Below are 6,896 nucleotides of genomic sequence, written 5' to 3'. Positions count from 1 at the left end.
TCTCCAGATTTGAGTGTGTCTTTCCCCTCTCCAGTGTGAATGGGTCAGTTAACTCTCGAGAATTGAACGTTTTTGAGTCGTTTCCCTCTCCAGATTTGAGTTGTCTTTCCCATGTCCAGGTTTGATTCAGTCAGATCACTGTCGAGATTTGACTGTGTCTTTCCTGTCCAGGTATGAATGTTCTGTTCCCTCTACAGATTAGAGTGTGCCTTTCCATTGTCGAGTTGTGAATGAGTCTGTTCCCTCTCCAGATTGGAGTGTGCCTTTCCATTGTCGAGTTGTGAATGAGTCTGTTCCCTCTCCAGATTGGAGTGTGCCTTTCCACTGTCCTGTTGTGAATGAGTCTGTTCCCTCTCCAGATTGGAGTGTGTATTTCCCACTGTCCTGTTGTGAATTAGTCTGTTCCCTCTCCAGATTGGAGTGTGCCTTCCCACTGTCCTGTTGTGAATGAGTCTGTTCCCTCTCCAGATTGGAGTGTGTTTCCCACTGTCCTGTTGCGAATGAGTCTGTTCCCTCTCCAGATTGGAGTGTGTTTTCCCACTGTCCTGTTGTGAATGAGTCTGTTCCCTCTCCAGATTGGAGTGTGCCTTCCCACTGTCCTGTTGTGAATGAGTCTGTTCCCTGTCCAGATTGGAGTGTGTTTTCCCACTGTCCTGTTGTGAATGAGTCTGTTCCCTCTCCAGATTGGAGTGTGTATTTCCACTGTCCTGTTGTGAATGAGTCTGTTCCCTCTCCAGATTGGAGTGTGTATTTCCCACTGTCCTGTTGTGAATGAGTCTGTTCCCTCTCCAGATTGGAGTGTGCCTTCCCACTGTCCTGTTGTGAATGAGTCTGTTCCCTCTCCAGATTGGAGTGTGTTTTCCCACTGTCCTGTTGTGAATGAGTCTGTTCCCTCTCCAGATTGGAGTGTGTTTCCCACTGTCCTGTTGTGAATGACTCTGTTCCCTCTCCAGATTGGAGTGTGCCTTTCCATTGTAGAGTTGTGAATGGGTTGTTTCCTTCTTTCATATTGGAGTTTGCCTGTGCACTGTCCAGAGGTCTGTTCCCTATCCATTTTGAGAGTACTTTCCCAGTCCAGTTGTGAATGGGTCAGTTCTCTCTCCAGATTTGAGTGTGTCTTTCCCCTCTCCAGTGTGAATGGGTCAGTTAACTCTCGAGAATTGAACGTTTTTGAGTCGTTTCCCTCTCCAGATTTGAGTTGTCTTTCCCATGTCCAGGTTTGATTCAGTCAGATCACTGTCGAGATTTGACTGTGTCTTTCCTGTCCAGGTATGAATGTTCTGTTCCCTCTACAGATTAGAGTGTGCCTTTCCATTGTCGAGTTGTGAATGAGTCTGTTCCCTCTCCAGATTGGAGTGTGTCTTTCCCACTGTCCTGTTGTGAATGAGTCTGTTCCCTGTCCAGATTGGAGTGTGTCTTCCCACTGTCCTGTTGTGAATGAGTCTGTTCCCTCTCCAGATTGGAGTGTGCCTTCCCACTGTCCTGTTGTGAATGAGTCTGTTCCCTCTCCAGATTGGAGTGTGCCTTCCCACTGTCCTGTTGTGAATGAGTCTGTTCCCTCTCCAGATTGGAGTGTGTATTTCCCACTGTCCTGTTGTGAATGAGTCTGTTCCCTCTCCAGATTGGAGTGTGCCTCCTTCCCACTGTCCTGTTGTGAATGAGTCTGTTCCCTCTCCAGATTGGAGTGTACCTTCCCACTGTCCTGTTGTGAATGAGTCTGTTCCCTCTCCAGATTGGAGTGTGCCTTTCCATTGTCCTGTTGTGAATGAGTCTGTTCCCTCTCCAGATTGGAGTGTGCCTTCCCACTGTCCTGTTGTGAATGAGTCTGTTCCCTCTCCAGATTGGAGTGTGCCTTTCCACTGTCCTGTTGTGAATGAGTCTGTTCCCTCTCCAGATTGGAGTGTGCCTTCCCACTGTCCTGTTGTGAATGAGTCTGTTCCCTCTCCAGATTGGAGTGTGCCTTCCCACTGTCCTGTTGTGAATGAGTCTGTTCCCTCTCCAGATTGGAGTGTGCCTTCCCACTGTCCTGTTGTGAATGAGTCTGTTCCCTCTCCAGATTGGAGTGTGTATTTCCCACTGTCCTGTTGTGAATGAGTCTGTTCCCTCTCCAGATTGGAGTGTGCCTTCCCACTGTCCTGTTGTGAATGAGTCTGTTCCCTCTCCAGATTGGAGTGTGTCTTCCCACTGTCCTGTTGTGAATGAGTCTGTTCCCTCTCCAGATTGGAGTGTGCCTTCCCACTGTCCTGTTGTGAATGAGTCTGTTCCCTCTCCAGATTGGAGTGTGTCTTCCCACTGTCCTGTTGTGGATGAGTCTGTTCCCTCTCCAGATGTGAGTGTGCATTCCCCTTGTGCAGTTATCAATGGGCCGTTCCCTCCCCAGATGTGAGTGTGCATTCCCCCTGTCCTGTTTTCAATGGGCCGGTCCCTCTCCAAGATGTGTGGGCATTTCCTCTGTCCAGTTATCAATGGGCCGTTCCCTCTCCAGATTTTTGTGGGCATTCCCCCTGTCCAGTTATCAATGGGCCGTTGCCTCTCCAGATTTCAGTGTGCCTTTCCATTGTCCGCTTGCGGGAATTTTTCCCCGATCCTGTTGTGAATGGGTCAGATCCCTCTTCCAGATTTGAGTGTGTCTTTCCACTGTCCAGTTGTGAATGGGTCAGATCCCTCTTCCAGATTTGAGTGTGTCTTTCCACTGTCCAGTTGTGAATGGGTCAGATCCCCTTCCAGATTTGAGTGTGTCTTTCCATTGTCCGCTTGCGGGAATTTTTCCCCTATCCAGTTGTGAATGAGTCAGATCCCTCTTCCAGATGTGTGTGGGCCTTTCCATTGTCCAGTTATCAATGGGCCCTTCCCTTTCCAGATTTGAGTGTGCCTTTCCATTGTCCGCTTGCGGGAGATTTTCCCCTATCCTGTTGTGAATGGGTCAGATCCCTCTTCCAGATTTGAGTGTGCCTTTCCCCTGTCCGCTTGCGGGAATTTTTCCCCTATCCAGTTGTGAATGGGTCAGATCCCTCTTCCAGATTTGGGTTTGTCTTTCCACTGTCCAGTGACGAATGATTCAGTTCTCCTTCCAGATTTGAGTCTGTTTTACTATTGTCCAGATGTGAATGGGTCAGTTCCCTGTCGAGATTTGAGTGTGTCCACTGTCCCATTGTGAATGAATTGTTTCCCTCTTCCAGATTTGAGTTTGCCCATCCACTGTTGAGAGTTGAATCGTCTGTTCCCCGTCGAGTTTGAGAGAGTACTTCCCCTGTTGCGTTGTGAATGGGTCAGTTCCCTGTACATATTTGAATGTGTCTTTCCCCTGTCCAGTTGTGAATGGGTCTGTTTCCTTTCCAGATTTGAGTCTGCCTTTGCACAGTCCAGTTGTGAATGGGTCATATCGCTGTCAAAATTTGAGTGTGTCTTTCCACTGAAATGTTGTTAATGAGTCTGTTCCCTCTCAAGATTAGTTTGTGACTTTCCACTGTCCAGTTGTGAAAGTTTACTTCCTTGTCCAGATTTTAATGTTCTTTTTCTATGTCCAGTTCTGAATGTGCCAGTTCCCCTGCAAATTCAAGTGTGTCTTTCCCATGTCCAGTTGTGAATGGATCAGCTCCGTCTCCAGATTTGAGTGTATCTTTCCCATGTCCAGTTGTGAATGGGTAAATTCCCTCGTCCACATCTGAATGTGTCTTTCCCATGTCCAGCTGTGACTGGTCAGTTCCATTTCCAGATTAATGGAGTTTTTCACCTATCCAATTATGAATGGGTCAGTTCCCACTCCAGCTTTGAGTGTGTCATTCCACTGTCCAGTTGTGGATTGATTTGTATCCTAAACAGCTTTAGAACAGTACAGCACAGAACAGGCCCTTCGGCCCTCGATGTTGTGCCGAGCAATGATCACCCTACTTAAACCCACGTAACCCGTAACCCAACAATCCCCCCATTAACCTTACACTACGGGCAATTTAGCATGGCCAATCCACCTAACCCGCACATCTTTGGACTGTGGGAGGAAACCGGAGCACCCGGAGGAAACCCACGCACACACGGGGAGGACGTGCAGACTCCACACAGACAGTGACCCAGCCGGGAATCGAACCTGGGACCCTGGAGCTGTGAAGCATTGATGCTAACCACCATGCTACCGTGAGGCCCCGAATTCAGCTTGAATTGTGATTTTCTTTTGTCCAGAAATGAATGGTCATCTCCCTTTCAAGATTTGAGTAGTTTCTCCGTCTAGTTGTGAATGAATCCATGTCGGGATGTGAGTGTGTCTTTCCACTGTCCAGTTGTGAATGGGTCAGATCCCCTTCCAGATTTGAGTGTGTCTTTCCACTGTCCAGTTGTGAATGAGTCTGTTCCCTCTCCAGATTGGAGTGTGCCTTCCCACTGTCCAGTTGTGAATGAGTCTGATCCCTCTCCAGATTGGAGTGTGCCTTCCCACTGTCCTGTTGTGAATGAGTCTGTTCCCTCTCCAGATTGGAGTGTGTTTTCCCACTGTCCTGTTGTGAATGAGTCTGTTCCCTCTCCAGATTGGAGTGTACCTTCCCACTGTCCTGTTGTGAATGAGTCTGTTCGCTCTCCAGATTGGAGTGTGCCTTCCCACTGTCCTGTTGTGAATGAGTCTGTTCCTCTCCAGATTGGAGTGTGTTTTCCCACTGTCCTGTTGTGAATGAGTCTGTTCCCTCTCCAGATTTGAATGTGCATTCCCACTGTCCTGTTGTGAATGACTCTGTTCCCTCTCCAGATTGGAGTGTGTCAACCCTGTCCATTTGTGGTTGGGTCATTTCCCTTGACAGTTTTGAGAGAGTTTTCCCCTGTCCAGTTGTGAATGGGTCAGTTCCCTCTTCCAGATTTGAGTGTATATTTCCACTGTCCAGTGACGAACGAGTCAGTTCCCCTTCCAGATTTGAGTCTGTATTATTCCTCTCCAGTTGTGAATGGGTCAGTTCCCTGTCAAGATTGCAGTGTGCCTTTCAACTGTCGAGTTGTGAATGAGTCAGTTCCCTCTTCCAGATTTGAGTTTGCCTTTGCCCTGTCCAGAGATGAATGGTCAGTTCCACGTCCATTTTGAGAGAGTTTTTCCCCTGTCCAGTTGTGAATGGGTCAGATCCCACTCCATATTTAAAAATGCGCTTCCCCTATCCAGTTGCGAATGGGATAGTTAAATCGCTAGACTTGAATGTTATTTTCCCCTGTCCAGTTGAGTTTGGGTCAGTGTCCTTAGCAGATTTGGATGTGTCTTTCCCCTGTCCACCAGTGAATGGGCCTTTTCCGAGTCCAGATGTGAGTGTGTCTTTCACCTGCCCAGTGGTGGATGGGTCTGTTCCCAGTCCAGATGTGAGTGTGTCTTTCTCCTGCCCAGTGGTGGATGGGTCTGTTCCCAGTCCAGATGTGAGTGTCTTTCACCTGTCCAGTGGTGGATGGGTCTGTTCCCAGTCCAGATGTGAGTGCGCCTTTCACCAGTCCAGTGGTGGATGGGCCTCTTCCCAGTCCAGATGTGAGTGTGTCTTTCACCTGTCCAGTGGTGGATGGGTCTGTTCCCAGTCCAGATGTGAGTGTGTCTTTCACCTGCCCAGTGGTGGATGGGTCTGTTCCCAGTCCAGATGTGAGTGTGTCTTTCACCTGCCCAGTGGTGGATGGGCCTGTTCCCAGTCCAGATGTGAGTGTGTCTTTCACCTGCCCAGTGGTGGAAGGGTCAGTTCCCAGTCCAGATGTGAGTGTGTCTTTCACCTGCCCAGTGGTGGATGGGTCTGTTCCCACTCCAGATTGGAGTGTGCCTTCCCACTGTCCTGTTGTGAATGAGTCTGTTCCCTCTCCAGATTGGAGTGTGCCTTCCCACTGCCCAGTGGTGGATGGGCCTGTTCCCTCTCCAGATTGGAGTGTGCCTTCCACCTGCCCAGTGGTGGAAGGGTCAGTTCCCTCTCCAGCTTTCGGGGTATTTCCCCTGTCTAGTTGTGAGTGGGTCAGTTCCCCTGTCCAGAATTGAGTGTGTCTGTCTCCTGATCAATTATGAATGGATCATGAACAGTTGTTAATGGGTCGTGTCTCTCTTCAGGTTTGAGTGTGCTTATCGCATGTCCACTTGTGGTGAGGTCAGTTCCCTGCCCAGATGGTGTTTGCCTTTCCACTGTTCAGTTGTGAAAGTTTACTTCCCTGTGTGGATTTGAGTGTGTTCTTTCCCTGTCCAGTTATGAATAGTCAGTTCCTGTGGAGTTTGCACATTCTCCCTGTGTTTGTGTGGGTTTCGTCCCCACAACCCACAAAGGTGCAAGCTAGGTGGATTGGCCATGCTAAATTGCCCCTTAATGGGAAAAATGAATTGGGTACTCTAAATTTAAAAAATAATAGAATAGTTAGTTCCCTGTCCAGTTTGAGGAATTCTTTCCCCCACCCAGTTGTGAATGGGTCAGATTCCTCCCTTCATCCTCTCTGTCTTTCTCCTCTCCCTCTCTCTAATCTCCCTCACCGCCCTCCTCCCAACACTCTTTCTGTACTTCGCTCTCTCTCTCTTTCCCTCTCCCCAGTACCCCAGTAGTTGGGAAGGAGAGAGAGAGAGAGGGTCAGGCACAGGAATCCAACAACCACAGCAAACTGAATTCAAATGCCCCCTGTGGATTTAATTTCACCCTCATATTTATATCTCGGCCTAAAATACAGGCTTCGTTCCAGCATTTACCTGCTTCAAGTTAAGGGACTTTTATTTCGAGCCATCGAGATGACTTCAAAGTCGATGCGTTTGTTTTGAAAGTGACTCCACTATTTTAAAAATATTTTTGAACAAATTTAGAATACCCAATTTATTTTTTCCAATTAAGAGGCAATTTAGCGTGGTAAATTCACCTGCCCTGCACATCTTTGGGTTGTGGGGGCGAAACCCACACAAACACGGGGACAATGGGTAAACTCCA

Source organism: Scyliorhinus canicula, unplaced genomic scaffold (assembly GCF_902713615.1).
Source record: "Scyliorhinus canicula unplaced genomic scaffold, sScyCan1.1, whole genome shotgun sequence".
Taxonomy (NCBI): Eukaryota; Metazoa; Chordata; class Chondrichthyes; order Carcharhiniformes; family Scyliorhinidae; genus Scyliorhinus; species Scyliorhinus canicula.
The sequence above is the reverse complement of the archived record's forward strand: the minus strand, read 5'-3'. Positions refer to the sequence as shown.